At 37.9% G+C, this 19188-nt stretch overlaps 1 long non-coding RNA gene across 1 annotated transcript; it reads right to left on the reverse strand.

Annotated features, from left to right (window-relative positions):
* Positions 1 to 8797: 8797 nt before the first annotated feature.
* On the reverse strand, positions 8798 to 11205 carry LOC136273787 (uncharacterized). The gene is made up of 5 exons (XR_010712018.1): positions 10961 to 11205; positions 10765 to 10845; positions 10284 to 10409; positions 10083 to 10204; positions 8798 to 9985 (listed from the first exon to the last, which is right to left on the reverse strand). It is a non-coding gene; the product is annotated as an uncharacterized lncRNA (long non-coding RNA).
* Between the last annotated feature and the right edge of the window lie 7983 nt (positions 11206 to 19188).

Here is a 19188-nt window from a genome sequence, read left to right on the forward strand (position 1 = left end):
TTGATTTTGGAAACTTCACTGCCCTTGAGCATGAGATTGACACTGGAGATGCACCGCCGGTCAAGGAGAGGATGCGGCGTACTCCTGTGTTCTTTGCGGGCGAAGAGGAGGCGCACCTCAAAAAGATGCTTGACGAAGTGATCCAGCCCTCCATGTCCGAGTGGGCTTCAGCGCCAGTCCTCATCCGTAAGAAGGACGGACAAGTCAGGTGGTGTCTCGACTACCGCCGGTTGAACAATGTCACCCGGAAGGATGTTTTTCCCCTTCCCCTCATTGATGAGTGCCTTGATACCCTGTCGGGAAATGTGTGGTTCTCGAAGTTAGACGCTAACTCTGCATTTCATCAAATTATGATCAGCCCCAAGGACAGAAAGAAAACTGCCTTCATTACCCGGTATGGCCTATTTGAGTTCCGGAGAATGGGGTTTGGTCTCTGTAATGCCCCTGCTACCTTCTCCCGGGCAATGAATTTAGTGTTACGTGGGCTGACCTGGAGTATCGTTCTGGCCTTCTTGGATGATGCCCTAGTGCTGGGAAGTGATTTTGATGACCACCTGGCTAACTTGAGACAGGTGTTCCAGCGATTCCGAGATTATGACTTGAAGTTCAATCCCAAGAAGTGTGAGCTGTTCCGGCGCCGAGTGGAGTTTCTGGGAAGGCAGGTCAGTGGAACGGGAGTAGAGATGGGTGATGAATACATAGAGGCCGTGAAGCATTGGGAAACTCCCACTAATGTTAAGGAGGTGGAGCGGTTCCTAGGCTTCGCCAACTACCATAGAGGGTTTATTGCTGGCTTTGCTCAGATGGCTCATCCGCTGTATAACATCACTGGCAAGAAACCCTTTGTGTGGGGACCTGCGCAGCAGACGGCCTTTGAGAACCTCCGGAGAGCCCTCACTTCACCCCCGGTACTGGCTCTGCCTACAGCCAATGATCAGTTTGTGCTTGACACAGATGCGTCTGCAGAAGCCATAGGAGCTGAGCTGTGCCAAGTCCAGGAGGGGCAGGAGCGAACCATAGCCTGCGGGAGCCTCACTTTGTCCGCGGAGCAGAAAAAATACTGTACTACTCGGAAAGAGCTCCTGGCCGTCATCCGGTTCACACGCATGTATCGCCATTATCTACTATGTACGTACGGACCACCATAGTCTCATCTGGTTGCTGAACTTTAGGTACCCCCAGGATCAACTAGCTAGTTGGTTGGAGGAGCTCAGCCAGTACAATATGGTCATCCAACATCGGCCCGGTAAGCGTCAGGTGAATGCTGACGCGCTTTCGCGACCAACCATGTCTTCCAGATGTCAGGGGGTGGACTTCGCTGTGAATCTTAGTGACTTGCCGTGCGGTGGATGTCGTAAGTGCACCAGAGCCCATCAATTGTGGAATGTATTTACAGTGGTAACAACGTTATTGTTGACAAACGACACGCACGTTTCTGATACACGAACGATCACGCACGATACACGAACGATCACGCACGTTACACGGACGATCACTAACTTACTGAATTTTCACGATACACGAACAAAAACGAAAAAACACGCAACCGAACGATTCTACACCATTAAACACGCAAAATCAAAATCAATTTTTAAGATTAGCATTAAGAAAACGTATTGCTTTAATTTGTATTGCTTTATGTTTGTGTTATATTAAAAAGCGGCATGTACAGTAGCAATGCACTGTTTTATATTTTACGAGTAATCAAATTACACATCCATACAAAAAAGAAATAAATGATTTATACACAAATTATTTTTTTTTTCTTGTCTCCATAACGAATAATAACTTAAGTGTAAATAAAATGAAGATAATGCATTAACTATACAAATTTGACTGTTTATGTAATCCAGTTCCCTTACGTACGATTTAAGTATGCGAGATAGAGGTAAATTTGTTACCTTGTTCCATAGAATTTCGATTTTACACATTGAATATTTCATTATTTATAGTACATAATTGATTCATTTCTATTTATTCTAAATTTTAAAGCGTCTATAAAAATTATTTCAAACAAATGTTTACACTATGTACCAGATAGGAATGCGTATCGTATTCTCATTTGAAAGAAAAACGTTGGGGATGATCGTTTAGTTTAAAACGGGGCATGGGTAAGCTTGACCGCTTTCATTCAATGTGTCGCTCTTGTTAATATGATTAAAATTATGTGTCAAGACACAATGGATGCTTGATATAGGCTGACTATTACATTATGCAAAACTAACTCGACCGAACAAAGGAGTGAATGAGCTGTGGAAATACTTGATAAATGTATTTAACCACGAAAGAGAGAATGAATGTTAACAACTGCCAATGTTCTTTTATATAAAAAGTTTAAAATTCACATTGTTTTACAAAAAGTACTTGTCGTTGTTTTAAGAATAAATCCCAACATTCCGTAAAAAAAGTTACAAAACGAAAAAACCGCACGATCACGCACGAACACGCACGGTAAAAAACGCAAACTATTTTTCCTGATACACGCACGATCCCGCACGTTACACGAACGATCACCCACGTTACACGAACTATTTAACACGATTGGCTTGCCAACAATAACGTTGTTACCACTGTACTGATGAGGTAGACGATGTAGCCCCGCTTGCTAGGCCAGGAAGTTCGATTTACTCTCCTTTGTCGGAGGACGAGCTCGAGGGGACAGTAGACGGCCGTGCATCGGGAGAAGCCCAGCCATCGGTCAGTGAGATAGCCCTCGGATATGTATCCGGAGGACTTCTTGGACGAACTGGCGGTTTTCCCTATCATGAGATTGACTCTGAGGGCGAGAGTAGCCCGGATGGACCTTGTAGGACCCATATCCGGATCAGCAAGTACACTCAGTTTGCTTGTGTGATGGGAGTCTCTCCGGCGGACCTTGAAGGCCCGACGTCACTTGTAGGCCTCACCCCTAAGGAGATGAGTCTTAGCCAGTCTAATGACCCAGAGTTAGGCTTGATCTTGGATTAGTTGGAGGGAGAACTGGGACCAGATGAGGGCGAATTGTTTCTGACTAGCCCGGCCGTGAAACACTACTACATCAACAGGAATCTGTTATATCTGGATAGTGACAAAATCCTCTGGAAAGAGATAGAGGAGGGGGGAGAGAAGAAAAGAGTTTTGATTGTGCCCCGTGACCTGAGACGAGAGGTACTGTGCCTTTGCAACGAGGTGCCGGCAGCTGGACACCAGGGAATCGAACGAACTAAAGCCAGGCTGAGGAAGCACTTCTTTTGGTACAGAATGATGAGAGAGGCTGAGAACTTTGTCAGTAGCCCTTGTGGCCCTTGTAGTAGAAACAAACGTCCCCAGCGCCACGCCAGGGCGGAGATGATTAAGTACCATGCTGGGGCACCCATGGAGAGGGTGCACCTGGACTTCTTAGGACCACTTCCACGGACTCCGAGGGGAAATGAGTATGTCTTGGTCATGGTAGACCAGTTCACAAAATGGGTGGAATGCATTCCCCTCCCTTCACAGACGGCCAGGTTACAGCTACAGCCGCGGTAAATGAGTTCTTCGTTAGGTTTGGGTGCCCATTCCAGATCTTCACAGACCAATGGCGTAATTTTGAGAGCAAGCTGTTCACGGCGGTGTGTGAACTCTTGGAGATCCACAAGGCTCGTACCACCCCTTATCGCCCGTCGGCTAACGGACAGGTTGAACGTTATAATCGGACTCTCATGGATGCTGTCAGATGCTACATTGACAAGGCCCAGGATTGTTGGGATGAGCATCTTGCATAGATAGCCGGGGCTCTGCGCTCTGCAGTGAACCGTAACTCTGGTTTCACCGCCAATGAACTGATGTTGGGCAGGGAAGTTAACACACCAGCCAGCTTAATGTACAGGCCTCCCCTTCAAGAGGATCCGGTGAATGTAGGTTCTTATGTGACAGATCTAGAGGAGAGGAAACAGTCGGCGCATGAGACCGCCCGTAGACGCTTGAACACCTCGGAAGAGCGGATGAAGAGGGATTTTGACATTAAGGCAGCCACCCGCCCCTTTGAGGAGGGTGACTTGGTATACCTGCTAGATACGGCGACTGTTAAGGGCAAGTGCCGGAAGTTGAGCCCATCCTGGAAGGGCCCAGGAATCATCCTCAAGAGGCTGTCACCTTACCTTTACCGTGTGAAGACTAAGACAGCTGTGATGGTGGCAAACCACGACCGCCTTAAGAAGTGTAACGACAGGGATATTCCCTTGTGGCTGGCCCGGTATCGGGAGAAGTTCGTGAGTGGTTCACCATGTGATGTAAGATCTGATGAAGATTCCGAGGCGCAAGGTTCGACTTCTCCGGGAAAAAGAGCAATCGAAGGCCCAGTTGAGGGTGATGACTCTCAGCCTAAACCCGCTCGCCGCAGAGGACGTCCTCGGAAGCTGGGTAAGACTCCTGAGGAACCCTACCGAGGAGGAGGCCGACCACCGAGGCCCAGCCGGTCATCCTCCGATACCACCGAAAAGTCACCAGAAACGTCTAGAGATACCGAGCTTTATTGCCTCTATCATCGTCCTGATGACGGAAAACTAATGGTCCAGTGTGACCAGTGCGACTGCTGGTACCACGGCTTGTGTGTGGGTGTCTCGCCGGAGGACGCCACCACCATGGACCAGTTCGTGTGTCCGACGTGTATGGGGGAAATATCTATTAATAGGCTCTTTTTATTTTACAGAGATGACGATGAATACGATGAAGAGGCCCCGCAGGCTCCCCCCCCCCACCACCGGGGGCCGCGAGGAGGAGAGGTTCGCGAGGGCCAAGTTCGACTTGCCCATTCCTGGGGTGCCTGGTGCGGACCCGCACCATGAGAAATCATGTGACAGTGGCACACCTTCATCCAGTGTTCCGGAGGTTTGTGCCCCCTGAGGCGGGGGCCAGCCTCCGGTACCGCGTGCTTATGTGGATGGCTCACCACCTGCTGGGGGAAGGAGCCACTCCAGAGGACCTGGCGAGGGACGTCCCAACAGGCGAAGTGTTCCAGGAGCCCGCCGCCGGTGTACCCACCGATTTGAATCGGGCCATGGAGGCACTGTACCGGTTTGTGGGGGAGGACCCCCCTCACCGATTTGCCCTGTTCGATCGGCTACATCCCGCTCTCCTGTTACATTGGAGAGTACAGGCACACCTAGTTTCCCGGTTGGGCCCGGACCTAAGGAGGGCCTACCGGGAGCTATGGAGCCATGAGACAGTCAGCGGGCACCCATTGTCGCAGTACGGGATGTTTGGGCTCTTGCCACCCCCACCCCCGGCTCCCTGCCATGAGGATTGGGATGCCCCCGATCCCCCAGTCCTGGGGAGCATCTGCCTGGAGGAGTCCGAGGACGATGAAGCCACGACCCATCCAGAGAGCTTCAGACGGGAGGAGTCCGAGGACGATGAAGCCACTACCCCTCCAGAGAGCTTCAGACGGGAGGAGTCCGAGGACGATGAAGCCACTACCCCTCCAGAGAGCTTCAGACGGGAGGAGCCCGAAGATGAAGCCGCGACCCCGCCCGAGGAGGAGCCGGAGGACTATGGCCCAGACCCGACCTCGTCCGAGGATGAGCTGGTGGGCGCCTTGGAGCCCTGGGACCCCTGGATTGCAGGAAGAGCGAGGGGAGTAGAGTTCCCTCCGGAGTTCCGCCACCTGGGACTGCGACAGGAGGGTACATAGCAGTAGACTACCCTCGCGGGTATGCTGGAGCCCGCCGGATCCACATCTTGATCCTGGAGGAGTGGTAGGTACGCGCCCTCCAATGTCCCCCCCCCCCCGACCCTGTTTCCTGGACGGTTAGTTGGCGTTTTCTATTGGGCGGAGGCCATCATGTCTTGTATGGCCCCATCTGCTCATATTATGAACTCGTGAAAGTGAGGGTTGAGGATCCCAGTAGAGATTGGGATGTTGATCCCAGTATTGATTGGGATGGGCGTTACGCGCCCCCTGGTGATGTGTTGGTTGTAAGTCCAGCTTAGTGGTGTGGACGGAGCCGGCCCACTGGTAGTGTGGGCCGAGTCCCTTCGAAGAAAACAGAGGGAGTGTAGTGTTTGTCGACTACTCAGAGGACGAGTTAACCATGATGACGGGCTGTGACGTCACCTGGCGAGAGCCCGTGGTGAAAACCCCATCACTTTGGACTGCAGCCTGAACAAGAGCAAGCCGTATTCCAATACAGACCCAGTCAGCCATGTATCGGTAAGTTCGGGGCAACCCACATATGATATAAATGTAAAAACACTATAAAATCAACTCTCGTCAGTTCTTTGATTTTCAATTCAATTTCCTCTTGATGTGTTTGGGGGGGGGGGGGAGGGGGGGGGGTCATCTTGATTACAGTAGGTAAAGTGTAAATATGTTTCGTCCCAACAACTTTTGTTCTTTTTTTATTTTCAATAGACAAAATTTAGTTATTTAATCAAAAAAAAATTTAAATGATTTCTTTTGAAAAAACAACTTATTTATGACTATTAAGGTTCAGAACACAAAACAGTATTGTATTGGTATATTTCAATACAGTGCTGTATATATTGTAAACCAACTGTTAGTGAACTATTTATTGCCTATAGCTGCGATGTACACTTGGATGTAGATGAAGCTAATTCGCTAAAAAAAAATCCTGTGAATCAATTTATATCTTGCAAATAAAGTCGCTGCTAATTAAATACTGTTTACAGTGTTGGATAACAAGAAACTTGTTATATTTGTGTGATGTAATGCGATTATTCGTAAAGGATATACTGAATTTCGCAAATTTTAAAATTAAAATATAGGAAACAGATTCAATCTTTATATGTATTATGTAGGTAGTTTTATAAAATCATAATGATGTTTTGTTTTTATAATGTTTGAGAATATATTTGAAATTGTGAAATATGTCAGTTTTTAAAAAGCAAACGATCAAACGGAATATTGTTAATTTTGTTTTTTTTTTTAATCGAATAGCATTTAGGTGAATTATTCAAAATACAAAAGTAATCTATTTTATACATAGAAATCAAAAATAAAATTTTCATCCGAAATCGTGTCCAGGTCCCTATGAGACTTTTTGTAACTTTGAAGGGTATCTTTGAATGATGAAGATGAACAACACTTTAGCAGTAAATAAACTCTTAATAATGATTTGTAAATTTCACAACTTGGAATTCTCCCTGCCTAAGGGTGAGTTGTGCTAAGCTTTGTTGAAATTGGCCTAATTGTTCTAGAGAAGATATTGAAAATGTGAAAAGTTTACGGACAGACAGACGGACGACAGACAATATGTTATCAGAAAACCTCACTGGGGCTATCAGCTTAAGTGAGGTTAAAAAGTATGTTTGGTCTTCAACGACCTTTTTTGACAATTGTTGAAAGGGTGCATCATAAATTGCAAGCTCTGAGCACTGCATTTATAACTGCCCGATAACCGGCCTTCAAAATATGTGGAAATAAATTAAGCTTTTTTAGACGCTGTTGATGTTTTTTTATTATTATAATAAATGAATTATTGTATTAGGAACACATTAACATAATTAATTTAAATGTGCAGATATTCTATAGAGTCGATGCAAAAAAAAGTAATTAAAAAAACACAACATATTAATAATTCACGCTGTAAATGTAAATATTATAGAACTATGTGTTTCGTTTATCAATTATATAGACATGTATCTAATATCGTCGAGTAAATTCAGATTGAATAGTTTTGCCTATTTCCAATCCGTATGCATTTTTTTTCCATTATTTGCAAAAAAAAATAAAAAAATATATAATTATACTTATTGTACATGTTTATTTACTTTTAGTCCCATTGTAAAGTATATCTGGTGGGAAACTGTATCAAACATTAATTACGTCTGTTCAACTTTAACCGGGAAAACCCATTAGTTTCCTTTATTATTCCAAGCCCAATTTCGACTTTATATACTGTAATATAAGAGGAGGTAGTCCAAAGCTAGGATCGAACTCAAGACCGATCAGTTAAAATACCGACTCGGCTAAAAGGGTTAACCCACTAGTTAGTGCTAGTTGGGGTGTGACTATACTGGGTCTGTTATATACATATTAAAACAGTATCAATCATATATAAAATGTAATATAATACTCTGAAAAATAATGTTAAGGCAGATTTTCAATTTTTAACTTTAGAGAATTTTATTTAGAATTCTACTTGATTTTGAATTGTGATTTTTAATTTTTTGAGCATAGAACTTTATTTAGGATTTGTTTTTGGATGTGAAATAGAAGATTTTGATTTATATTTTGAATAAGAGATCTTCGATTTGGTTTGCTGTTTATTGGTGTTGTAATTTTGGCTATACGATCACGCTTGCTAATAAACTGCTTGGTAGCCAACAATTGGACTTAGTCATTCCTAAGTTTGAGTTGAACCTCAAGTAGACGTGTATTATTTATTTATTATTGTTCATATATAAATATGTATTGCTATTGTAAAGTGAATGTATAAATAATCGTACGGAGGTCCGTTATGTGGAGAATCAGATTAGCCTTTAAACAGTTAGGAATGATTGTATTAGCTGATATCAGAAGTTTAGTAACGAATGTCACCAGACGTATTTCATACATTGGTAGTATAATATTTTAAAGTGACTAGTGTCAAGGCAGTTGTAACGCTTAATTTTTGATTGCTCTGAGTTTTAATATCTTTTTTAAAGGTAATTCTTCTATTTATTGAAAATAAAATTCAAATTTTTATTTTACGTAATTGAATTAACATTCAGTTCATTTTACGCAACAATTTAGATGAATGCATATCCCTTATATATCATTATATTTGAAGTGTTTTATGTGTAGAATTTACCAAATAAATGTTAACGATACATAGTTGTTACACTTTTATTGCATAGATTAACATCAATATACACTTCGAAAAAATCATAAACCACAACTTAGTACATCGAAGATAACAAAAAAAAGTTATTTGGATATTTTAATCCTTCGTCAGTCGTCAGTATTCCCAAGAATAGGACTGTGTATCTTTTGTGATCTGCGCGTACTATATCAAATAGTTGATAAATTGAAAAAAATGTGAATATATCTAAAAATAACATGCATCATAACCAATTTTGAAGTTAAAAACACAAAAAAAAGTTAAAACACCTTATTTCCAGCCGTTCGGAATTATATACTCTCAATTTCTTCTTTAAACAACAAGCCAGTGCAACTAACAAATCGAACTTGATTTTTGACCGAGTGCTGATTTTATTGAGTACTTCCATCGCGTGATTTAAAGGTTGTGTCTATTTTGTAAAAACCAAATGAATGTCATCTAAGAATGCCTTAACCTTTTCACGCACTTGCTTTGGTACAGGGACTGATAAGGGACAGTGGGCGAACTTTTGCATTCGATTATAAAAATATTTGTTAAGTTTAAAATGTTCCTTATGCTTATGGAGTGCGTCGCTTTTTCTGTCCAAATAATTAACCAATACAACCCAAAACAGACCTTTAATTCGTAGGGTAGAGTTGGTGTCATCGTTACTCCGTATAGGTAAGTCTCTTAATATTTCATATTCACACGTTGTTAACAAGCTAATTTCTGTACCTACGTCGTATTTACTTTCTATGCTTGAAAGAACAATATTTTGCACCTGGCTTCTAATATCCCGTGCTTTTTCTGCAATTGATTTATCAGGATGGGCTCTAGTTTGGTTAAGAAAATTAAGTTTACTCAGGGTAACAAGTAATTCAGCTTGATCTGATTTGACATCGCCAAGAATTTTATCTAAACCAGAGTTAATTTTTTTCTTCTTCAATTGCTGAATATTATCTGACATATTTTGAACATCTTTAAAATCAACTAAGCTCAAAGCTAGCATTTCTTCGCTGTCTTCTTTGAAGTCCGTTAATGTTGAGTTTGCAGTACAGGTTTTGTCTTTTAAATGTAGTATTTCCATTGCGCATTCATGAATTCGATCTAATCTCTGTTTTCTAACGTTTGAGTCAATAAACTGTTTGACGGACTCTAGTACCCTCTCTTGAAACTTTCGTTTTAATCCAGATTCTTCAATAATACTATAAAAGATAAATATTTAGTAAAACACTTCTTAACATGTACAACATAAATTTCAACATTTTAGACATGTGATGGTGTAATATTCAGACTATTTACCGTTTTTGTTTCGCATATACTTCTGGAATCAAAGCTTTGACACGGCCAGCTGCAACGGACACCATTTTGTCAGTTAATGGGCGTTCCTCCCAAAATTTGCTGCCTTCTTGTCCACTTTTTTTCTACAAAAAACAACATCTGTATTTGTTAACCTGGTACGTAGGATATCAAATTTTACTAAAATGTAAACAGAAACCATACCATGATTTCGTCTTCGTCTTTAGACACCTTGTCAGTGGATGAATAGTGCTGACAAACATCGCGCAGCAATAATTTGGGAAATAGTTTACATCCTTTTTTTTCTTCTTGTAATATAATATGTGCATCCTATTCAGGAAAAAAATAAACAAATTTACAACAAGAAATGTACGAACAAGAAGGTGTACTACGAGTCTTTACTCATAAATCATTTAAAACATTTTCCGCACCGCTTGAAAGCAATTCACTTGTGCTTCCGTAGTTTATATTTTTGTGCCTTTAAAATTTAATTCAAAAATGTAAGTGCCATAATTAAATCACATATATATATATATATATATATATATATATATATATATATATATATATATATATATATATATATCGAGAGAGAGAGAGATAGTTTTCATAGTCTAATTTTTAAACATGTTATGTTTATTGAATTATTTGTTAATAATTATTATGTAGTTGTTTCTTGCAATACCTGTATATCAAAGACCTTCTGCAGAGTAATTTGAAAACTATGATACAGTGCACCACTATCCTTTGAACATTTAAAAATGACCTAGAAAACAAATTTAAATAAATATGAAATATTTTAACATAAATACAAGAAAACTCAAAGAATTTTTAATCTCATTTATCGACAAAAGTATACACAAACATACAAAATTACAAACCTTCTCAATTCCTTCAGATTCTAATAAAAATCTCAATGGAGCTTCTGAAAGAAGATCCTTATTTTCATGTACATCAAATAGATAAACATCTCCTTTAGATGTTCCAATCTGTAAAAGGGTCAACCTCAAGTGGGTCCCATGATAAACTCCTTGACAATCTACAGCCAACGCAGTTTCCTTAGATAATAGAGAAACTATTTCTCCACATTGTCGTACGCTTGTGACCAAAGTCGTTTTTGCTCCTGCCATCTATAAAAGGAAAACAAATCTAAATTTTTAATTTCCACCAGATACAAAGTATAGTACCCATAAGTGTATTATTAAAAACTCAAAACAAGAATAGAACTGAGCACGAAGCACGCTATTTTCTCTGATTTTAGGAAATGAAAAGAAATGCGTTTGATGTCAACGGAATATTCACATGCTTAAAACTAGCATATGACATTGTATACACATTTACTTTTACATAATAAGAATATGGCCTAATCATGCTTCAATTTTTAACAAATATATATTGGAGAAGAGAAGAAGATTTTCTAAGATTTAATACATTGTAACTGTATGGCTATATTGGCCCAACCATAGAGCCTGAACACCTGACCCGGGGGCCATGGATTTCACAATTTTGGTTGAGGGCTTCATGAACATCATAATCATGCATTTAGTTTTTCACAAATATATAGGGGAGTAGAGAATAAGATTTTCTATGATTCAATACATTTTAACTATATGACCAGAGAAGAAGATCTTTAAAAATTTGGCTTTTTTCATATTTGGCCCCACATGTGGTGCCCCGGAATGGTAGAGTCATGAAATTCAAAATCTAGATTCCTTTAACCATAGAGATGCCTCATATAAAAAGTGGTAACAATTTGACTCATAGTTTCTGAGAAGAAGATTTTTAAAGATTTACTCTATATATTCCTTTGTAAAACTTCGACCCCCCATTGTGGCCCTTCCCTACCCCCAGGGGTATTTATTTTCACAACTTTGAATCTACAATACCCGAGGATGCTTCCACACAAGTGTCAGCTTTGCCGGCTGTTTAGTTTCTGAGAAGAAGATATTTAAAGATTTACTCTATATATTCATATGTAAAACTTCGATCACCCATTGTGGCCCCACCCTACATCCGGGGGCCATGATTTTCACAACTATGAATCTACACTACCTGATTATGCTGTCATACAAGTTTCAGCTTTCCTGGCTAAATCGTTTCTAAGAAGAAGATTTTTAAAGATTTACTCTATATATTCCTATGTAAAACTTCGACCCCCCATTGTGGCCCCACCCTAGCCCCGGGGTCATGCTTTAAACAACTTTGAATCTAAAACCTGAGAATGCTTTCACACAAGTTTCAGCTTTGCCGGCTGATTAGTTTCTGAGAAGAATATTTTTAAAGATTTACTCTATATATTCCTATGTAAAACTTCGATCCCCCATTGTGGCCCCACCCTACCCCCGGGAGCCATGATTTTCACACATTTGAATATACACTACCTGAGGATGCTTCCATACAAGTGTCAGCTTTGCCGGCTGATTAGTTTCTGAGAAGAAGATTTTTAAAGATTTACTCTATATATTCATATGTAAAACTTCGATCACCCATTGTGGCCCCACCCTACACCTGGGGGTCTTGATTTTCACAACTTTGAATTTACACTACCTCATAATGCTTTCATACAAGTTTCAGCTTTCCTGGCTGATTAGTTTCTGAGAGGAAGATTTTTAAAGATGTACTATAATATTCCTATATAAAACTTCGACCCCCATTGTGGCCCCACCCTACACCCGGGGGTCATGATTTTTACAACTTCGTATCAACACTACCTGAGAATGCTTCCACACAAGTTTCAGCTTTCCTGGCTGATTAGTTTCTGAGAAGAAGATTTTTAAAGATTTACTCTGTATATTCATATGTTAAACATCGACCCCCCATTGTGGCCCTACCCTACCCCCAGGGATCATGATTTTCACAAGTTTGAATGTACACTACCTGAGGATGATTCCACACAAGTTTCAGTTTTGCCGGCTGATTAGTTTCTGAGAAGATGATTTTTAAAGATTTACTCTATATATTCCTATGTTAAACTTCGACATCCCATTATGGCCTCACCCTACCCCCGGGGGCCATGATTTTCACAAATTTGAATCTATACTACCTGAGGATGCTTCCATACAAGTGTCAGCTTTGCCGGCTGATTAGTTTCTGAGAAGAAGATTTTTAAAGATTTACTCTATATATTCATATGTAAAACTTCGTTCACCCATTGTGGCTTCACCCTACACCCGGGGGTCATGATTTTCACAACTTTGAATTTACACTACCTCATGATGCTATCATTTAGGTTTCAGCTTTCCTGGCTGATAAGTTTCTGAGAGGAAGATTTTTAAAGATGTACTATATATATTCCTATGTAAAACTTCAACCCCCCATTGTGGCCCCACCCTATCCCCGGGGATCATGATTTTTCAAAATTTTAAATCTACACTACCTGAGAATGCTTTCACACAAGTTTCAGCTTTTCTGGCTGATTAGTTTCTGAGAAGAAGATTTTTAAAGATTTACTCTATATATTCATATGTTAAACATCGACCCCATATTGTGGCCCCACCCTACCCCAGGGGGTCATGGTTTTCACAACTATGAATCTACATTACCTGAGGATGCTGCCACACAAGTGTCAGCTTTCCTCGCCGATTGGTTTCTGAGAAGAAGATTTTTGAAAATTTCTCAAAATTTTTCATAAATTCCTAATTATCTCCCTTTGCAAAAGGGCGTGGTCCTTAATTTTCACAACTTTGAATCCCCTTAAGCTAAGGATGCTTTGTGCCAAGTTTAGTTGAAATTGGCCTAGTGGTTCTTGAGAAGATGTTAAAAATTTGAAAAGTTTACAGACAGACGGACAGACGGACGACAGACAAAATGTGATCAGAATAGCTCACTTGAGCTTTCAGCTCAGGTGAGCTAAAAAAGGTTACAGACGGACAGATGAACGACGGACAAAATGTGATTCAGCTCAGGTGAGATAAAAAAAAAAAGATGTGGACTTCTAAAGCTTGAATATTTATTATATTGATTTTTAGTGTACACAAATATTTTATCGAAATGCATTCTGTTTTACAGGCTTAAATGCATTTATATTTTCTTTCAATTTTCGATAAGGCTTTTCTAGAATATATAATTATTTTTTAATTAATTATATGTGATATTTATTGGAAATTATAAAAAAGAAGATTGATAAGATAATGTACAGTAAGTATGGTATTAATTGCAGCCATCTTGAATTATTGACTGTGTCCGTTAAACTCAAGACAGTACAAATAGGATAGAGATAATTGAATTTAAAAAAAAAATACAATTACACTTGATAGTTTATAAACAAGAAACCATATACGAGCAGGTAATTGTAGTTCTTACCTGTAACCAACTCGCATGTACATGTATGCTAACCCTCTATATTAATCGTGTAAGATGTGTTTTAGAACCTTTTTTACTCATATAAACTAATATCAATACTATAAATTACTGTTGAAACTAAATAGTATTCTTACCTCAGCAATGTGTAAATCAGTAATGATTACTGATTTTAAGTGCGTACCCTTTTATACCCGTCCCGAGTTTGCGTGATACATTGTCTATAGTGAAATCGAAACCGACAAAATGCGGTTTCTTGTTAATAGGTTTCACTTTCTGTATAGGAGAGATTTTTGAAAGCGTGTTTGACAAATTCAAAATGACACACCGTTATAGTTCCGTTTTCTTTTCAAATTTTGAATGAACACTGTGTTAAGGTATTCGATGTATAACGACCACATTTTGTACCTTATAAATGAATGGTCCGATATTCTTAATCATGATATAATTTTGAAGGTGTTATCAAATAAAAATACTCCACCAAAGGAATTTTCAAAATTTTGATTAATGTCCAACTTATGACACCTTGAATTTTGCATTGAAGTCTATGGGCAACGTATGTTTTATTAAGATATTGTAAAAAGTAACTTGAGATTCCTTAAACTCTCTTGGGTAATACATGCATAAACTTTCTTTTTATTGAAATATGAAATAAAATAAATCATTTACAGCAGATATTTTGACGAAATTAAGATATTCTTTTTTTCATCAAGGGGAGATAACTCTTTTTAAAAATTTTAAAGTGCGAAATGACCAGCTCTTTATATGTTGTCTGTCATGTGAATTTGGTTCATTTCACTTTCATAGTTATCTAGCAATCCATAATAAAACTAGTTTAAAATTGTTCAATATCCCTTTAATATCCCTTCATTATACATTGAATATGTACCTTAACTGTATAGTCCAGAAAAAAAGGTCACCGTTGAGTTTAAACTGAACTCAATTGTTGATTCGGGTATGTTAGATATAGTTGTGAAAGTTAGAAGAGAGAGGAAAATCCATATAATGAAAGTTTTGTAGTATGATGTTCTAAGCAGTACTAACACCACTCATCCAATCTCAGTACTGTGGTTTCATCAATATTCGTTGAAAATTAATTTTCGTGGATTTCGTTCTTACGTTGATCCTCGAAATTAAGTGTTCATTGAAGTGCGATTTCTATTAACATTTTGTTTTGATAGGGCATTGGCCACGAATTTACGTTGTGGGTTGTAAGAGAAACAATTACTGTATTGATGAAATGAAATACACTAAACAACCAGTAATACGAAATCTTACGAAGTTTAAGCTATCAATGAATTTCGTTAAGATATGCTCCCATATAGTTTACTAAAAGAAACAAAAGTTACTTTGTTAAACATTATTAATCACGTTTCTTAATATAAGATACGTGTTATATTATTAAAAAGTCTATCCACATTGATAAAAGTTATTAAAATTGTGAAATGGACATTTTGTACATACACCCAACAAGTAAAATCAAAATTTACATCTCGACTCAACCTCCAAATGTCATCATCCTTAATTTTGTATAAGAAGTTTAGGCCTGGATGCAAAATAGTATTTGTGATTTGAGAAGATTCACTCGTCCACTTCACTACATGTTAATGTGGATCTCTACACCACATAAGTGTAATGAATTTGTGTTGCATGAATTTGTTACTAGAAGTAGGTGCAGTATTTTACAATATAAATACTCAAAATACAATATGCTATTTTCTAGAATTTTTGCTAAATATCAGTATTCTTCCAAATAAACTTTTTTTTTTAAATTCTCAAACATTTGTTTCAAAACGCTTACGAAAATGAAATATCATAAGGTTTTGAAATAAAAAACAAAATAGTCATCACTGGTGTTTGCATGGTTTTTATTGGAGTCAACATATGTATGAAACTAATATACAAAACAATTGTTTTAATGCATACGGCTAGACGGAATCCCACAAATAGCTGAAAATACAAACAATTAATTAAATGAAGAAAATAAATTGAATAAATAACACTGTGCCGGATAATTATGCCAGTGCCAAGTTGGCATTTCTGCACCCGCTTAAGAGGCAGTTTCGGAAAATGCATACATACAATATGATAGACAGTTGTCTAGAAAGTGTATAACCACTTTTGTTTTTTAGTGTGTTTCACCTGACAGGTGAGATATTAACCTTTAAAAATTAATATCCCATAGGAAAATTATAATTCCCTGAGGAGAAATGATTCTCCTACATGAAATATTGACAATCCTGTAGGATTTTCTAAAAATCCTAGAGGGATTATATTTCTTGTAGGAGAATGGTATTTCCTGTGGGAATTTGATTCAGACAAGCGGTTTTACTATAGGAAACTAATATCTCCTAACGGATTTTTATCAAATCCTATCGGAATTGAAATTCCTGTAGGAAGTTCTTGTATTCCGATAGGAATTTTGAAATTTCCTGTAGAAATATTGTTTTTCCTGTAGGAAAGTATTTTTGAAAGAAAAATGCCTCACCTTGGCACTGGTATTATTATCCGGCACAGTGTTAAATGTAAAAAAATAAAACCAGAGATACTGAATTATTGCAAAATTCTCTGTACGAAATACCCGGTTTAAGAATTTTCTTATATATTATACCTGGTGTCAGATTTATTGGTACCATTTTCTTAATCATTGATAAAAAAACGAAGAAAAAAAAATAGCATTACCATGTTAAAAACGTAGAAATAGGATACATGTAAGTAGTGCTTGTAATAATGTTTGAACTCTTTAAAGCAAAATTTCAGTAGTTCAATTGCATTTTACATTTTTTAAAAATGTAATATCAATTATAAACAACAACAATGCGCACATTAATACTTACATTAGTTGTCAAAAGTGACTCACATGTACATGTACGTGTGGAAATGAAAAACAGACCTTTTTTTAATTTATTGTTCCAATGACTCCAGCACTGAAAACAGAACAAAGAATTGATAATGGTAAGTAAAACATTGCTAGGATTTCACTGTCCAGATTGTTTGTTTTGTTTTTCGCAATATTTTTATTGAATAGAGGATGATATAAAAGCGCAGAAGTCTCAGTCGAAAATCATTATCTTTAATAGTTCATAATATTATCATGGATCTAAAAACCAGTATGTTATTGACATCTTCCTTTCTTAAAAATAGATTATCAGTAAATGCGCTAAAGCTATTTTATACCCAGTTAAATGATTATCTATTATAAAATTTACACACAATATATCATATTATGTTAAGTAAGGATGCTGTGTGTTTTGCAAATATAAGAATTGTTCTTGTCTCTTGTGTAACAAAACGGTAGTAATATCGGTGAGATGCACGCGGGGGAGGGGGTGTGATTTGAGGGCGGTTGTTTTACTATGTGTTTTATTAATTTTGAATTTTCTAAAAGGAGGCGGGCGGTGTAGACGCAGACGCATGTATTATTATCTAAGCAAAAGAATCATCAATACAATCGTAGGTAAGGTTGGCAGAGTGTTCATTATGCCGAATATGCATCCGTAAAAACCCCACAATAAAACTTCAAAATTTGGTTGTGTGTAAATTACATGTATTGTTTTGTTTTTCGTTTTAATCACACATGTACCTCTCTAAACCTGTTATCGTGTACTGCAAATATATCTGTACTGATAACACCACAAAACACAATAAGCTGGGTAAAATGAAGTAAGGTGGATAGCTACAAGGAGATGCGTAGTAAAATATAAGCACTGTGTCGCAAAATACACTGTACACATACAACACCAAATAAAGAAACGGTTTGTTATTTGGGGAATGTAAAGACGTTGGCGCCAAAGGCAGCTTTCACACATTTTCATTGTCAATTTTATCACCTCTCAAAATTGTCCCATTTTACTGTTATCTTTTGTTTACATGTTATGCAAATTAACTCAACATTTATCGTTGATTTATCTTACTTAAAAGTGTACTAAATTGCGATAAAAGTACATGCAGTAAGTTTTATTTATAGCCAACTCTCTGTTAGTATATATTGTCTCTCTCTCTCCCTCTCTCTGGCAAAATTGTTTTGCCATTACACTTTTTTAAAAAATAAAAACGCCAAAAACAATTTTCTTAATTGTATCTATACATATTTTAATTTCACGACAGTTAACCTTATCTTTGGAATATATTTTTTTAAGGGAGCGGGGGTTCCGCTACCCATGTCTCATCATAATCAAAATCTGAAAGCTGTTTGTCTTATTGATAACTCAGGTATTTAATAAATATATAGAGATCAAGTCTTCCAAAAATATCACTCGTTGTGGCCTTCATCTCATTATTCAGGTATATTGACGACGTATTCTAAATTAACAATCGTTATTTCCATACTTTGTCGACTTGATATATCCTAGTTAACTTGAAAAAAAAATGTCATATAATATGCGTCATCTGTTCCATATTTGGATATTTTTTTCTGGAAATGGACATTAAGGATGACGTTAACTCAGAATTAAAAAAATCCACTGATGATAATGAAACGCAATCTACTGTATGTTATAGACATTTGATTGTAGTGTTGTTTTTCTCTTTCAAAAAGAAAGATCAATGACCTACTTTTTGATTTAATGGCCATTGAATAAATTTTGAAAAATCAAGGAAAACCTCATAAAATTTTACATTACGACTGAAATTTTCTTAATAGTGAAATTATTAAAATAATTAAACACTTAAAAAAAAAAATACAGTTTATGAATGGTAGTGGCACTCAATAAATACAAAGCATTAAAAATTAATCTATAAATGTTGAAAATATTTCAGTCCGAATTCCCTCTAACAGTTTTCAAATTCCTACCCATTTTTGATCCAATTT

Source organism: Magallana gigas, chromosome 1, assembly GCF_963853765.1.
Source record: "Magallana gigas chromosome 1, xbMagGiga1.1, whole genome shotgun sequence".
In the NCBI taxonomy this organism is placed as follows: domain Eukaryota; kingdom Metazoa; phylum Mollusca; class Bivalvia; order Ostreida; family Ostreidae; genus Magallana; species Magallana gigas.